At 42.9% G+C, this 18023-nt stretch overlaps 1 long non-coding RNA gene across 1 annotated transcript; it reads right to left on the reverse strand.

Annotated features, from left to right (window-relative positions):
• Positions 1–15800: 15800 nt before the first annotated feature.
• LOC128352867 (uncharacterized) lies at positions 15801–17034 on the reverse strand. Its single transcript, XR_008320664.1, has 3 exons — positions 16469–17034; positions 16255–16376; positions 15801–16166 (listed from the first exon to the last, which is right to left on the reverse strand). It is a non-coding gene; the product is annotated as an uncharacterized LOC128352867 (long non-coding RNA).
• Between the last annotated feature and the right edge of the window lie 989 nt (positions 17035–18023).

Consider the following 18023-nt stretch of genomic DNA (forward strand, 5'->3'; position numbering starts at 1 on the left):
GACTGATACAGGCCTGGAGGCAGCAATGGTTTTGGAACTGATAATTTTTAACAGAGATAATTTTTTGCTACGTTAATGGATTTATAACTTAATCATATCCTTTTATCATAGGGATTGGCTTGGCATACTCATTTTCCCTGCTGACCATCTCATCCAAACTACAGATTATATATATTGCAGTAAATAGTACATACCTAAAATGTGGTGTCTGTCAATGACCATCAGGGAATATGAACAGTCCTGCACTGATCTGTTTACAGTCCAAAATTAAGAGAGTGCATATACTTACTGGTCTATCACCTAATGCTCATTATCAGAATTCACTAGTGCAATTCCATAATTTCAGACATTGGCCAGATGTTTGTGTGTTTCACTTATGATTCTTGATATATGTTAAATTTCAAGATATATTTCTTGGAGAACAGAACTTAAACCTTTAAGTCCGGACTGGATCCGAACCAGACTGGGCCAGTTCGGTCCGGCACCCCCTCGAACCATCCCCCAGGTTCAGTTCGGTCAGAGGGGGTGTGGGTTCGCGACCAATTTTAAAAAAAATAATAGAGAGAGTTTGGGCGGCTCTTCGGCCCATTCGGGCCTTCCCCCTCCAGCGTGGCAGTCATTTTGGAGACCGCTGCATCAGCGCAATTGGCCTCTGCATGACCCAGGACACGGAGAGGCCAATTGCACAGGTGCGACGGCCTCCAAAATGACCACTGCGCCTGAGGGGGAAGGCCCGAACGGGCTGAAGAGCCGGCCAAATAGCTGGTGGTGGCATAAGAGGAGGCCGGCAGGGGGAGGGGGAACCTCCGTGGAGGGGGAACCTCCACCACCACCACCAATTCCCCCAAGTTAAACAAAATTATTTTTAAAAAAATTCCATGAACCCCCCAAACAGTTGGGGGGTGGTGGTGCTCGGTCTGGGGTCGGACCAAACAGGGGATGGTTCGACATTCAACGCCCAACCTGTTTGCACAACCCTAGCTGACAACTGCAGCTGAGACCTAGCTTTCAAATAAACAAGCTCTCTATATTCTAAATAGCCAATAAAACCAGCTATGAACATAGAATGTAATCAGGGGAGGGAATACTTCCCAGTGTATTGCATGGAATGTTGTATGAACTGCCTGTCTCAAGAAGGCAGATCTGGCCACAGTTACCCATGCCATAGTCACGACATGGCTGGATTACTCTAACATGCCCTATGTGGGGCTGCCCTTGAATAATATTCCAAAACTGCTGCTAGTGCAAAATTCAGCAGCTAGAATTTTATCCAGAGCTGTCTATTGGGACATTTTGCACCCATTCTGAATGAGCTGCACTTACCAATTTGTTTCCAGGTCCAATTCAAGGTGCTGGTTTTGACCTTTAAAGCCCTTAACTGTTTGGGCACTGGATATCTGAAGGACCACCTGCTCCCAAGGGTCTCTGCCTACTTGACAAGATCATCAGAGGGGGTTCTGCTCCATACACCAATGGTGAGAGAGGCTTGGCTGTCGAGCACGCAGGACAGGGCCTTCTCAGTCATTGCCCCGAGGCTTTGGAATGCTCTCCCGGCTGGCATCCACTCCTCAGCCTCCATCACAGTTTTTAGAAAACAAGTAAAAATGTGAGTACAGTATGCCCCCATACCCACAAACACAGTACCAATAAACACACTGACACAAGTATTTTTGGGGAAAGGACCACAACTTCATTAACCAATTTAAAGCACTGGATTTTAACTGGCCCTATCGACCCCCAGCACACTACCTCCAGTGACCGTTGCTGGCATCTATCCTATGGTTCTTTTTAGATTGTGAGCCCTTTGGGGGCAGGGAGCCATCTTATTTATTTATTATTTCTCGCTGTAAACTGCTTTGGAAACATTTGTTGAAAAGCAGTATATAAATATTTGTTGTTGTTATGGTTGTTAATAAAAAGTCCACCCTCAGGCAGTGCAGGCCTAAACTAAGCTGAGGTTGGACAACTAGTCCTTCACCAGCCTTCAGGGGCGACACACGCTGGCTCAGAACATGGCATCCAAGCAATGCTGATACCTCTTCCTCATCACCAACTCAAAGTGTCAAGGCACTTTCATGGACTTCTCTCCCACAGGCTGCACAGCCTTTGAAGTTCTCGAAGCAGATATGAGTGTGAAATGTAGCTCCTGAGTCACGAAGCCTCGAAGGACAGATTGCACACTTCCCCGATTTAACTAGCCCAAGGCTGTCCACCAGCATAAACCACAATTACCGCAGAACACACACACAGCACCGCCCCGCCACATGGGAAGGCTAGTCTTTCTTGGCCTTGTCCTCCCACCCCCTCAAAAACTGGACAGATTAATATAGCACCCTGAGACAGAGAGGAGGACAGCGTCATAGAGTTGCCATATACTGGCTACTGGCTTTCCAAATCTGTGTGTCTAGTTTGTGTATGATGTAAATTGGCTTGAAAACAATTTTGAAGTTTTTTTGCACACATTCATTGCTAGTGGCAAAGAGAAGGGTTTGTGATCCATGTGTAGCCTGCACAGTGAGGTGCCTGCTTGGTGCAAAGGTTGCAGATATAACGCAGCATTTAGATAGACTGTTGGGCAGCGCTGGGGAGGAGTCAGCTGTTGTGGTGCATATCAGCACTAACCATGTTTGGAAATGCAGCCCGGAGATCCTGGAAGCCCAATTTAGGCTGCTAGGTAGCATATTAAAGTCCAGGACCTCAGGGTAACGTTCTCTGAAGTGCTACCTGTTCTGCACGCAGGGCCAGCAAGACAGGAGAAGCTGAGGGGTCTCAATGCATGGATGAATTGGTGGTGCCAGGAGGATGGGTTTAGATTTGTTAGGCACTGGGATACACTTTGAGGCAAGCAAAGCCTGTGCAAAAGAGATGGGCTCCACTTGCACCAAGGTGGAACCAGACTGCTGGCACTTAAAATCAAAAAGGTCACAGAGCAGCTTTTAAAATGACGTCTGGGGGATTGCTGATAGGAACTGGGTGGTATATGGTTTGGCAAGCAAAATCCCCTAAAGTGCAAGGGTGCAAACCTTTTGGATAAATCAAAAGGGGGCAGAGAAGAAGCAGGAGTAGAACAGATGGAAACACATGACAGACTCAGTGTATGGCTGTTTATACAGCAATGCCAGAAGCCTCCAAGCCAATATGGGTAACCTGGAGTACTTGATTGCTAATAAAAACATAAATATAGTGGGCATGATGGAAACCTGGTGGAATCATGAGAACCAGTGGGACACTGTTATTCCTGGATACAAAATCTACAGAAAGCACATGGAGGGGCGAACTGGGGGTAGAACAATACTATATGTTAAAGAAGGGATAGAATCCAACAAGCTAGAAAACTCAGGAGGGCCGGAGTCCTCCCCAGAATCATTATGGATGATAATATGAGGACTAAATGGAAATGGGTTTCTAGGGACATGCTATCACCCTCTGAATCAAAATGCTGAGAGTGACCTAAAGTTGGAGAAGCAAATCAAAGAGGCATCAGAGAGAGACAGAGCTGTAATAATGTGTGACTTCAATTGAGTGACCTCACATAGGTGAGGTCTTCAATAGAGTGGGTGACCTCAATAATGGGTTACTTCATCATCATCCTCCTACCTCACATAGGCTAGGCTAATTTGTTTGTGGGTATTGACTGAGAGGCCAAATTTCTAGACATGCTAAATGACTGTGCTTTACAGTTGGTCACAGAACCAACCAGAGAGAAGGCAACTTTGGATTTAACCCTCAATGGTGCCCTAGACCAGATGTGATATGTCAGAGTTGTAGAACAATTGGGGAACAGTGACCATAGTGTGATCCAATTCAGCTTATATGCCAGTGGGGCATTGCCAGCGGTGCTGGACTCACCACCAATGGGTTGGACTTTAGAAGAAGAAACTTCTCAAAAATGGGGGGGGACTGATAAAAAGGAAGCTGAAAGGGAAAGTGAGGAAGGTCAAGTCACTCCAGAAAACATGGAATTTATTTAAAACCACAATAATAGAAGACCAGTTGGAATATATACCGAGTAGGAGGAAAGGTACCACCAAGTTCAGGAGGATTCTAGCATGGCTAACAAGCAGAGACAGGGAAGCTATAAAATGGAAAAAGATTTCTTTCAGGAAATGGAAGTCCTGCCCAAATGAAAAGAACAGAACATAAACTCTGGCAAAAGAAATGCAAAGAGACCATAAGGGATGCAAAAAGAGAGTTTATTGAAAATATAGCTAGAAGTGTCAAGGGGAATAACACAAACTTGTTTAAATATATCAGAAGCAGAGAACCTGCCAGGGAGGTGGTTGGACAATGATGAGGGTGTGCAAAGGATTATTGAGGATAAGGAGCTAATGTAATTCCAATTTTCAAAAAGGGATCCAAGGAAAATAAAGGCCAGTTAACTTCTGTGATGGGTAAATTGATAGAAAGCATACCTAAAGACAAAATTATGGAACATACAGAAGAACAGGCCTTGCTGAAGGAGAACCAACATGGCTTTTTAAGGGCAAAACTTGCTTCGCTAACCTTTTGGAGTTCTTTGAGAGTGTCAACAGGCATGTTGATAAAGATGATCTGGTTGACATAGTATACTTGTGCTGGGATTTAAAACTAACAAACTGGGATTTGCTACAGACATTGTCTCAATTCTTTATATAGGGCATGCTTCTCTATTTGAATGTATTTATGTACTGGCTAGGGGGTGGAATCACATTTTTTTGTCTGCTCCTCACTTTTTGCCTTGAATTCAAACAGAGGTCCTCCATCTCTCTGCATAATAGAAGCTGCATAATAATCATCTGTTTATTGTTTTCTTAGCCTGTTTAGTTAGTAATAAATATTAAACTTGTTTTTTTAACTAAAGTTGCTTCCTGTTCAATTACTTACAGAGGATAAGTCATTTCTCTGCAACAACTTGGACTTCCAAAAAGCTTTTGACAAAGTTCCCCACCAAAGGCTCCTGAGTAAACTTAGCAGTCATGGGATAAGGGGACAAGTTCATGTGTGAATTGGTATGTGGCTGAAGGACAGGAAACAGAGGGTAGGAATAAATGAAGAGTTTTCACAATGGAGGGAAGTAAGAAGTGGGGTCCCCCAGGGATCTGTACTGGGTCCAGTGCTCTTTAACTTGTTCATAAATTATCTAGAAGGTGGGGTAAGCAGTGAAATGGCCAAATTTGCAGATGACACTAAACAATTTAAGGTAGTGATATCCAAAATAGATTGTGAGGAGCTTCAAAAGGCTCTCTCCAAACTGGGGGAGTGGGCGACAAAATGGCAAATTCAGTTCAATGTAAGCAAGTGTAAAGTGATGCATATTGGGGCAAAAACCCCAACTTCACATATATGTTGATGGGGTCTGAGCTCTTGATGACTGACCAGGAGAGCGATCTTGGAGTCATGGTGGAAAGCTCATTGAAAATGTTGACTCAGTGCATGGTAGCTGTGAAAAAGGCAAATTCCATGCTAAGGATCATTAAAAAGGGGACTGAAAATAAAAATGCTGACATTATAATACCCTGTGGTGAGACCACATTTGGAGTACTGCGTACAGTTTGTTCACCATATCTTATGAAGGACATTGTAGAACTGGAAAAGGTGCAGAAGAGGGCAACCAAGATGATCAGGGCCTGGAGTACCTTCCTTATGAGGCAAGGCTACATCATCTGGGGCTTGTTATTTTGGAAAATAGGTAACTATGGGGAGATATTGTTGGTTGCTACGCCCTATTGCAGAGTAAATCACCTGTGTCCCACTTGGTTGAGTAAGAACACTCCACACACAGGTAAAAGTATAACAAAAGAATATATTGAAGTTGAGGACACTTACATGATGTATTGTCTCAGTAAGTCCAGCTACACGTAGTCATTCACATACATAAGGCACATAGATACAACATATATACAGCAGCAGCTGGGTGGACCACAGTGGTGCAGCATTTACCACTGTGGACAGGTTGCTCTGGTTTGAGCTTTACTCTTATACAAGTAGTGACCAATCACCACAGGCCAATACTCAGGGCCTTATTACTTGTTAACAGGCTTCACATGTTGCCAGTTACACCACCTGCTGTAACATAGTTACTTGCACTTTGCATTTAAAGCTGTACACACAACACCTCACAGTCAATACAACCTGACAGAGATGATAGAGGTGTATAAAACTGTGCATGGACAGTTAAAGGGGAGCAACAGCAAGACAGAAGGCATGCCTCACCTATCTCCTGTGGGCTTCTCAGAGGCATCTGGTGGGCCACTGTGTGAAACAGGATGCTGGACTAGATATGCCCTGGGCCTGATCCAGCAGGGCTGTTCTTATGTTTTTGTGTCAATATGGCCTTGTCTAGGAGTAATATGTACTATTTGGAGGAATTGCAGGGATACAACTGAAACAGAGAAAGAGAAATGGAAAGAATAATAATAGCCTATAGCAGACCATCTCTTTAAATAATATTTAATGTAAATGACTCTTTTGTGAGATCCCAGAGAACTGCCACTCTCTTTCCACCCCCAGTTATTTGGATATTTATTGTGTCATGAGATTTCAGAAAGGGTTGTCAACTCTGAAGAAAGCCATTTCTTAAAGATTCTCCCCAGTGTCAATCCATGGGCATAGCTAGGATTGTTTTCAATAGTCTCCTGGAGATGGATGCTGATTCCTGGAGATTCTGGGCCAGGCCTGGTTGGCAACTCTAGATTCAAGGCAGGTAATATTTTAAAAAGTAATAAAATATAAAATATTTTAATAGTGTGGCATCAGACAGATATGTACACAAGGCTATTAGAGCTTGAGAACATGAGCTGAGCATGAGGGCTGAGAGAATGCGGATATTCTTGTTGCAACCAATAAGAAGTAGAGGGTATGACAAATTAGCAGTGACATTTTGAACGTGAGAAGGTGCTGCTCACCTTGCTTCCTGTGTCATGTTGATCCTTCATCACCTGATTTCCCCAACCTGCCTTTTACTGTTCACCACCCCGATGATGCACTTTGTCAGGGGCACAAGCACAGCTCCAAATGGGCCCATCCCAGCTGTTCATGTGATTGCTTGTCTGATCTTATGCTAGTAGATGCCAGAAGCAGAGAGGCTCCATGGTAGTCATCTATGACACTAGTTATTACATCTCTGGCCAATGTTAGGAGTTCTTACAAAGCCTGGAACACCTCTACCCACCAGCAAATAGCAGAGAAGGTTGCAGGAAGGGAGAGTCAACTGAGCACTGGAGGAAACAATCACTGGATGTATATGTCCCCATTCCCTCTGTCCTCACCAGTGGTTGCATGCCCAAGAACCTCTATTACCCTGAATTCAGGCCCACATGTAACATTTCTGTATCAAAGAACATCTTATTCATTCCTAGTCACAACATTCTACTTTGACAGAATATTGTATTACAGCTTCTGTAAGAAGTTCAGGGTTGGGCTTTATTGGACTTTTGGAGAAAGCCAGCCCCAAAGCTCAAGAGTAGCACATATATATACACACACATGGCTTTTTAGGGGCCTTCTGCCATATTACTGGCCATAAAGGCTGCAACTGTAGGACACATGGATGATTTTTGCTATACTTAGAAGAGAAGGCTGTTCTTACGCACACCCTAACCCAGGCTAGGGAATCCCATGAGAGAACCACTGGGATCGGACCAGATCCCAACAGGGCAGTACCAGCTAGCCCAGCTTTGAAACCTGGCTCTTAAGGACTTGCATGAACCTTAAACCTGGGCTCTGGGGTTGTGTGTTTGCTGGGGCTATGTTCAGCCCCAGTGGACATAGAGATGGGGGCCTACAGTACCTGTCTCCTGGGGAAATCCCTCAAGGCCCTGTGCATGTTGCATGGTGTGTTGTGGGATATCCGGGACACGTCATCCCAGGCTCCGGAGTTCTGTGCTGTGCCATGTAGTATGGAGCATCTGGGAGGGCAGTCCGTGCTCCCAGCAACAGTCAGGCACTCATCTGGGGGAGAAGGTGAGCTGCACCAGCCTTCCCACCCATTGCTCCACCCACCCGGTCATGTGAATGGCCCAGAGGAATAATTTATTATCAAGCAGTCTGGTCAGGCCTCAGGGATGACAGCATTCATGAGCTCCTTTCCTATAACCACCTTACTCCAGTTCTTTACAAAACCACCCGTGACAAACACAGACCTCCATTGTCTTGAAGCGAGAGCATCACGCCACATAGACTACTACTACTTTATATACCACTCGTCAACCAAAGTTCTCAAAGTGGTTTACATATAAAAATAAATAATACATCAAGAAGATGGTCCCCTGTCCGCAAAGGGCTTACAATCTAAAAAGAAATATAAGGCAGATACCAGCAACAGCCACTGGAGGGATGCTGTGCTGGGGTTGGATAGGGCCAGTTCCTCTCCCTCTGCTAAATATAAGAGAATCACCACTTTGAAAGATGCTTCTTTGCTTAGATAGACCCTCCCTTCACCAGTTCCCTAATCTTATCTGACACAGGAGATAGGGACACTTTGCATCTCACCACCCAGAGGAGAAGGAATTGGAATACTCTTTGAACCACACCGTTGCCTGAGCCCAGCTCACCCCCTTCCTCATGACTTTAAGGCTAGAGGACAAAGTCCTGGCCAGTGTTCACCCCTTTCCATCTGTAAATGGGTGTTCCAGGGGAGAAGCTGTAGAGATTAACACTCTCTCAGCCAAAGACCTGCCTACTGATAGACTACGGTGAAACTCAGTGCTAGTCAGTAAATGCTTTTATATTTTCTTTTTAATTCCTTTCTTTACTCCCAGTTTCACCCTCTTCCCCACCCCAATTCCTTATTCTGTGTGCAACCCCTGTTTCTTAATAAAGTTCATATACTTAAAAGTGGCTTCAGTTTGATTTATCAGGTTCTGGATGGTTACTTGCAAAATTCTTCCTCATGTGCCTCATAAGGTCATTCGCTACCCTTGAGTTTTTTTCAGAATAATATGTTGTTGTTTAGAGCTGAATTGTGTGGACTCCGGCTGTACAGTGCCTGTAAGTCCCAAGCCAGACAATTCTAGGTTGTTGGTGTTGTGTCTAAGCCAGGTCGGTGGCTTTAGATTAGTCTTCAACTGGTGGTAACCTACCCCGAAGGAGCAATGTGCTCCTAGACTGGGATCAGAGCAATCTTTTTACTGAGGGTAGATCCCAGGAAAGCCTAGAGTAACCCCTGTTTCATCACACCACCCCATTGGGTCTTATTGCTCCTCACCCATTTATTCTCTCTCTCTCCCTCCCTCCCCCACATATACACACAACTACACAGATAATTCCCCCCCCCCCGCCTTTCTTTTCCTTATCCGGTGCCTTTTGCTGTAGGGGCGGCCCTTCCATGCGGCACGGGGAGGCAGTCATCTTAGGTGCAGGTGCAGGCAGGAACAGCTGGAGGCAAGTGCAGTGCACCTCTACTTTCCTCCCTGCAACTGCGGCTAGGAATGCCCCTGCCACCACTGCCCGGCTTATTGATGCTGCTACCTCAGCAGCGTGACCCAGGAACATTGAACAGCCACCTGTAAATGGGGAAGGTGTCACATAGTCCTTCACAGCAAAATATCTTGAATTACCTCAGTTCTGCTGCCTGGAGGGAAAGCTGGTAGGACGTGGCCAAATATGTTTCAGTTACCTGGGAGAGAAAGGCAGGTAGTTAGCTACCAGTACTTGCAAAGGCAGGTACTGGAAAAACATAATGGAAGATGAAACTCTTCATATCTGATCCCCCCCCCCCATGAAGTTTTATTGGTTGTCTCTCCTGGTCTGTGTAAAGTGTCTAATCATCTCTGTCTTGGAGGACTGATAATTGATGAGGAAGGCCATGAAAAAAAGCTGTGCCTGGTCTGTCATCTGTATGATCAGAATGTAATTCAGAATAGCTGCAGATCATCTCCAGACAAATGTAGCCATCAGCTCTGCCTGATAACCCAGCCCAGCTCCTCTCTCCAGCCCCTGATAAGTGATGTACACCAAATCTTCCTGCTGAATTAAATGGAATAACACAGAGCCTCAGAAGCACTGTAGTACCACTGTTCTTTTATTCCCCATTTAGGAGTGAGCAATACCGTTCTTTATACTCCACTGTGCTTAGAGGCCCAAGAAACTATAATTAGACATCATAAGAATAATGATTTCATTAAGACTTATTGGATGGATTAAGTCATGTACAAGGCAGGATGTTGTAAGACACCGTCAAACAGTTTATCTTTCTGCTATAATTGGAGTTGCAGGGATTACAGCAAAAGAGCACCAAAAGGTAATTTCCAATTTTGCCAAGGCTCTCCCCAATTCCCTCCAGCCCCCAATTATCATATTTCTTTTCTGAATCAGATCTTCCCTTCCATTCTCAAGCTGCTTTAAGCTCAAAGCTATTAACAGCAAACTCTAATCCTCAGACACAATACTGGAGCCTTCCTTTCCCCTTCACACAGCCTCATATTTACTGCTGGGTGGAAAGGTGGCGGTTAATTCAGGAAATACTGGATGCACACACAGAAAGGCATTTAAATTAGTAAGGAAAGTTTGCCTTTTTTAAAAAAAAACCTAATGTTAAGAATTTTGATTTGATGAGAATCGAGGCTGCTCTTGATCAAATTGTCTCACCTAGAAGCCACTTGAAGTAGGGGAAGGCCCTGGCTCAGGAGATCTTTGTAAGCTAGAAGCAATCAGAACCACTAGCCTAACCTAGTGGGGGAGGAGAGCTGGTCTTGTGGTAGCAAGCATGGGTTCTTCCTTTTGCTAAGCAGGGTCTGCCCTAGTTTGCATTCAAATGGGAGACTACATGTGAGCACTGAAAGATATTCCTCTTAGGGGATGAGGCCACTATGGGAAGAGCACCTGTGTGCTTTCATGCAGAAGGTTTGAAGTTCCCTCCCTGGCATCTCCAAGACAGGGCTGAGAAATGCCTGTAACCTTGGAGAAGCCGCTGCCAGTCTGTGTAGACAATACTGAGCAAGATGGTCCAATGGTCTGACTCAGTAGAAGGCAGATACCTACGTTCCTAACCTCCATATATTTTTGGGGAAGTCAGACAGGAGCCTACCCACAGTGCATAGTCAGAGCCAAGAAAATGCAGGAACCCTGATCTTTTGAAGGTACTCTATAGTATGAGCTATAGATAGCTTCCTATGTATCCAAGATACATACAGTATACTTTATATGCACATAGAACTCTGTATGGCACAGCTCAATGCACACATTATTTTTTTCACATATATTATATTCAATGGACACAGCATTTGAGGGGGCCTGCACATGGTTCACTTTTAAATGAACACATGTACCGTCATTCACACAAAAAGATATCTACTTGTACAGACATTTGTACGCATATGTAAGATAATATCTGTTTAGGGTTTATATTTGTGGGCCCAGTTCCAAGCTTGCAGTAAAGATCAGAGCCAGGGGTAATCACAGAGGCAGTGTGATCTCACTCTACACATTCATACCATGGATGTGATCACATGACTAGGACTTGTATCAGGTTGCAATCTGTTCTGAGTTTCTAGATTTCTAACAATGCATGCTCCTAATGCTGCAGGTGTACAGCTTCCATTTGTCTGGATACTTGTGAATTATGTTTCTCCTGGTTACATGTAATCAAGTACAAAATAAAGTAAGCATTTACTGTCATCATGATCTTTCTAAATAAAGCTAGCCCATGTACAAATCAGCACAATTCCCACAGGGGTCCAGAACTGTTCTTTTCCTCTCTATTATCATGGAGATGGGCATACGGTATATTTTATAGCAGTGCATATTTTATAGCTTTCTTCAGTGCAGGCTATTGCTGTATTCATTAAGCAATGTTAAAAAGTATTGCTTGGTAAATTTTTAATGGTTTTTTGAAAGGGGGTGAAAGTGGCCCGTATGATCCACAGTGCCATGGCTCCAAAACACTGTGTCCTGGGCCTGCTACAGCTTCAGTGCTGTTAAGAATTGGGTGATTGCACTAGCAGTGCTTCTGCATTGTCATGAATGAGGAGAACTGCAGGAGTACTGCTAGTGCAACTACCCATTCTTAACAGTGTTGGAACTGTGTGACAACTCCATAGCATAGGTGCAGCTTTACAGTGCTGTAACACTGTGCATAATGTTGGCGACTATTTGTCTATTCAGGAACGTTGCCTTCCCTCTGAATTGGCTTTTTGTGACAGTGGGTGAATTGGCTTTGGATTCACTAATTTTCATGATGATATCTAATCAGAAAGTAGATGCAGTGATGAGAAGAAAAATATGTCACCAAAGCAGCAAGGGAGAGAAAAACAATGGCAGAAAGCAGGGTAGAAAAATGGTAAGCATTGTTAACACTTAGGGTTTTGGGGTTTTTTTAGAAAATGCCCTACTTTCATCCCAAACACTACTTCCACCCCAAATATTGAAACAAGAAAACATGAGCTGAAGGCTTAATAATCATAGTTAAATTATTTATTTAGCACACAATTTCCATATATAAAATTTCATGAACCCTTTTCTGGTTCTTTTTTCATTGATTGTTAAAAAATATGGCTCTGCTGTGGTCCTTTTAAATGATCTTCAGAACTTTCACTGATGAGGAACTTCCAACAGACAAGTATGGAACACTAAGTCACTCAAAATGGGACAGCAGATTTGAAAAGATATTTGATACAGCCTTTACAAGCCGAGTTCAATAAGAACAGGTTTCTTTCCCCATGAAAGGAGGTGACATGGGTAGAAAAAGCCACCTTACAACAGAGGGAGTGTTTAGCATAGCCATTAAAAGAACAAAATCCATCCATTCATTCGATTTCTATACCCTTCAAAAAAATGGCTCAGGGCAGTTTACACTGAGAAATAATAAATAAATAAGATGGATCCCTATCTCCAAAGGGTTCACAATCTAAAAAAAACATGAGAGACACCAGCAACAGTCACTGGAGGTACTGTGCTTGGGGTGAATACGGCCAGTTACTCTCCCCCTGCTAAATAAAGGGAATCACTGTGCTAGAAGGTGCCTCTTTTGCAGGTAGAGCTGCATATTTTAAGATAAAAATGCAATTTGGAATTAGGTTCCAACTGAATTTGAGGGCAAAAGTAAAGCTGAAATAGGGAATCGAGTTAACGATTAATTACCCAAATCACAAGAAAACTAACTAGGATTTCACAGCTGAATGATTTGTCCCAATTCACAGATACATTCATGCCAATATTCTGTTAATGGGAGCAGGGAGGAATGGACAGTATTTTTCTGTCACTCCAAATAGACCACTGGCATTGACATGGCTGGACATATATTTCAGCACCTGTTTAGCAGAGGGGTTGGTGCATGTGGCCTTGCATGCTAGATAAGAGGATCATTGGTGAAGCACTCATTGTGGGGCACATTGCACAAGAAAGATCTTTGTGCAGATGCCTGTGAGCTGAAGATTGTCTTTGCTGGATCTTGCCTTCTGTCATATGGCCATTAAGCTAGCTAACTGGCTTGGAATGCTGACTTATAAGTACAGCAAATGAAGTTGAACAATATTTTCAGTGATACAGACCAGATGGTGCTCTGTGATGGAATTGTACAGAATCTAAGTTTTGTTCCCTATAGACCTAGCATTAACAAATTAGACTTTCATGAAGAAGGACTCCCAATTGCCACCTGCCTATTCCTCTTTGGCAAGTTGAATATTTTTCAGTGTGTTCTGCATACACTTCAGTGGTTTGCTGAAAGCAGCATCTAGAGTGTAATGGCGATTACCACTACTGTGGGCCTCCCTTTATATAGCGTCAGAAGCAAAAAAGAGAAAAGGGAGGCAATCACAGCAAGCAAAGGCTGGTTTTATTTACAGTCATCTGGTACAAATATAAGTATAGAGAGTTAGGTCGACCAAAATCTTCCATTGGCTGTGAATCTTTCAAGTGACTCCATGCTGTTTAACATCTACATGAAACCGTTGGGAGAAGTGATCCGGGGACCTGGATTGAGTTATCAGCAATATGCAGATGACACTCAGCTCTGCCTCATCTTGTCAACTGATACTAGGGAGGCACTAGATGTCCTGAATCAGGGACTGGAGGCTGTAATGGGTTGGATATGGGCTAATAAACTGAAATTGAACCTGGACAAGTCGGAGGTAATGTTGGTCAGTAGGAGAGCCAATCGGGATGAGAAGTTTCTACCAGTTCTGGATGGGGTGCACTCCCCTTGAAGGAGCAAGTATGCAGTTTGGGAGTATTGCTGGACCCAGCTTTGCTTTTGGAAGTGGTGGCCAGGGGTGCCTTTACATGGCTCTGGCTAGTGAGCCAGCTATGTCCCTTTCTTGAGAAGGCAGATCTGGCCACAGTTACCCATGCCTTAGTCACATCACAGCTGGATTACTGTGACACGCTCTATGTGGGGCTGCCCTTGAAGAATATCCAGAAACTGCAGCTTGTGCCAAATGTGGTAGCTAGGATTTTATCTAGAGCTGCCCTCTGGGATCACATCATACCCATTTTGAGAGAGCTGCACTGGCTGCCAGTTTGTTTCTGGGTCCAATTCTAGGTGCTGGTTTTGACCTTTAAAGCCCTTAACGGTTTGTGCCCAGGATACCTGAGGGACCACCTACTCCCAAGGGTTGCCCACTTGATGAGGTCATCTGAGGGGGCTCTACTCTGGGTGCCGACAATAAGGGAGGCTTAGCTGTTGTGCACACAGGACAGGGCCTTCTCTGTTGCTGCCCCTGACTCTGGAATGCTCTCCTGGTGGCTATTCGCTCCTCAGTCTCCCTCACAATTTTTAGAAAGAGTGTTAAACCGTGGCTTTTTACTCAGGCATAATGGTCTCTTCTGCTGCTGGTTTGTATTTTGTATGATTATGGTGTCTTTGTATTTTAAATCTTTAGTCTAATCTGTTTTTATGTTTTTGGCTTAGTATTTTAATTGTTGTAATTTTTATAGTCCTGTTTTAATTTTTCTATGTGAACCAGCTTGAGATTGTTTTAATGAAAGGCGATATATAAATTTAATGATCAATCAATCAATAGTCAAGGGCAGACTAATAAATAAGGATGTGGAGAAATGGTAAAAAACAGTTAAGAAAATTCCCTGATTTTTCTCTTTGTGAGGAACCCTGAAACTCTCTTCAGATTTCATTTTTTTTCAAAATGTTAGAACCATCCCCAGATAAGTGAAGTGGATTGGCAGTCATGTGTTTCTAAAGATGAAGGTGAGGGGAGAGACAATTAGATTGTGGAAACATGGACACGGTCTACCCACGTTCTGCCCCCAGCATGTTATTGAGAGTGGATGAAAAGCCATCCTACCCAGTTCCCATCTCCTGCACAGTTACTCTCCCTTCTTTCTCTTGATCTTTGCAAACACACAACAACGAATCAGGACCATGCATGGATCTCCTGCTCTGATTGGGTACTCCTCCAGTCCTGTTTAGGGTAATAATGAGAACAGCCTTAAAGAAAGCATGAGGGGAATGGGAGTATTCTGACTTTAACAACCTTGGCACCTGCAAATATCCCTTTTTCCTGGCAGTGCTCTGTGCCACCAAAATTATGTTCCTTGAGGTAATTTTGAGCAGCTCTCAGGGACACCATTTTGGGTGGCAAAGAGCACTTCTGAGAGAAAGAGAGACTGATAAAAAACCACACACCCAACACACTAGAGTTGTGCATGAATCAGATTTGAGCTAGGATCAAATAGCAAAATACTTGAATCAATTCATCAAAACAGTGGCCATGGTTGGTTGTTTCAGTGGAGCAATTCAAATCAATTCAAGAATGGGGAAATTGAATCCCACCATTGTTTCCCATGGGTAAGTCCTAGAAACAACCAAGAAGAATATAGAATCCCAGTATTGCTGTGTGAATATGTAAGTATATACTCCACACTGCATATTATACTTCATTGTTTATACTTCACACAATCTTTCAAGAAGGGACTTGGATATATACACAATAGACAAAGTGTTAATCATAAACAGTTTTTGCACATTCAAATATCTCAGAAAAGATCATCATAATAAAAGGGTATATCCAAAGATAATAGTCAATCTAAATACATGTCTTTGTAATGAGTAGTAGTCAAGCCCAGAACAACTGAATATCCTAATGGCTGAAATCAAGCCAGAACAGCTGCATATAATGATGACTGAAAGACAGAAAGCGCTAATATTCTGTTTCATAATCTTCTTCAATTCCAGTCTAATTTCCTTCCCTTAATTATGTAGGAACTTTTCTTCTCTCCTTGTGACTAGCTCAAATCTATATTTAAAAAAATATTTTTGTTAAACACAATCATGATCATCTACATAATGCTTAACAGTATAATAAATATTAAGTTCAATGTAACCTGTTGTCAGTAATCTTCTTTGGCTTCCAAGGTAAAATAATATAAAATCATTCTCCTTATGATACAAATTTTTCAAGCTTAAATGTTCACTATTTCTTATTCTCCTTGCATGTTGTAGAAACCTATAACATGAGTCAAAAATATATTAATAGTTTTAGAGTGGAATCTTAACTGGTGAATCTATCTCAATAAGAGCAAAATCACAATCCATTACCTTATAGTCTTGAAGGATTGTTGCTTCTACTATGTTTTCTCTTGTAACTCTTCTAACAAATACACTCATCTGGCTTTGAGAACCTGACTCTTATACAGTTAACAAGCATGTTTATCTTGATTTCCCTGCTAACAGTTGTGGGTAAGTTACACTGCTTTGCTAACAAAGCTTGACTAAGCAACCATATAGTCTTCTCTACTTTTACTCTGTCAAATTAAAATTGAGATTATCTCAAAAGCCTACTAAAAATGCCATGATTGTTTACAAAACTACTGAACAGTTGATTTTATCATTCAAACTATTAGGAGTCATGCTATTAATTTTTTAAGTCTCTTTCTAATTTTTAATACCTTACAATTTTAAATACCTTCCATTTATCTACTTTATGAAATTTGCATGATGCTATTTTATCATTAACCATTACTCTAAAATCTCTGTAATGTTAGTAGTTTTGAAATGGATTAATTAATATAGTTTAACTTTTTGTCTGGATGGGTCCACCTCACACCCAGCAGCAAGAAAGGTCCTTGGGCTTCAGCCTCAGAAAACAACTGAGGGGAGGGGGTTGCTCATGACCCTAGCCTTTCTCCTTGGTGTATGGGAGTCACAGCACAATCCCAGCCACACTTAATTGGGCCTCCACCCTTCTTTATTAATCCTCTTAACTGTCCATATCCATCAGTTGTGGTGTCCCATTTCCCTTCCCTCATTTAGCTCCTTCCCATCTCCCTGACACATATTGCTGATGTCATTGTGATGTGCCCCACCCTCTATCTCCAAGCTGTACCTTGCCTTCTCAGGAGCCTCCCAGCTGTTCGTGCCACCCATCTCCTCTGCAGCCCTACTTGGGTTGGGAAGCTCTGCCACCTCATCATTTCCCACGTTGTGGCCCATCTCTGGAGCTCCATCAGCCCCTGGAGCAGCTGCCATGGAGGCCCCAGTAAGGCTGGCAGGCGATCCTGCCAGATACCCTTCCCAACTTAAAAAGTACTCCTATGTTCTTGTATTCTTATTTTCAATGAGTGATTAGTTTGACTATATACATCATATTACATGAGCTCTCTCTATCCGTTCAGTCGTGTCCGACTTTCGGTCATGCTACATGAGCATGCTACATGAGCTAGATTAACTACATTAACTACATGCTACATGAGCATGTTAACAAATATATAACGTTTGCTGCCAACAGGTACCAAACACATTAAATTGAAAGGTTTTATCTGTATGCAAAGGAGTGTATTGATAACCTCCATGTATATGTATGCATGATGTACAGTGGCCACATTTAAAAGTCCCCATAATGCTGAACTCCTTCTGGCATAAAGTCTGTGCTATATCAGCACTAACTAGATTGTTCTTTAGAGAAGGACCTCTTCTGCTTACTGGCCTCAGACTACATCTATCTTATGTTCTACTGAATGCCAATGTTTATGTATAACTCTCTTGATTTGATTAGACAGGTCAGTACACTCCATACTCCTATATATCTTTCTTTTATGGAAACAAGTTTCTTCTTTTTTAACTTCAAACAATTCCTTTCTAGTTCTGTTTCATA

This window comes from Hemicordylus capensis, chromosome 4, assembly GCF_027244095.1.
Source record: "Hemicordylus capensis ecotype Gifberg chromosome 4, rHemCap1.1.pri, whole genome shotgun sequence".
Taxonomy (NCBI): Eukaryota; Metazoa; Chordata; class Lepidosauria; order Squamata; family Cordylidae; genus Hemicordylus; species Hemicordylus capensis.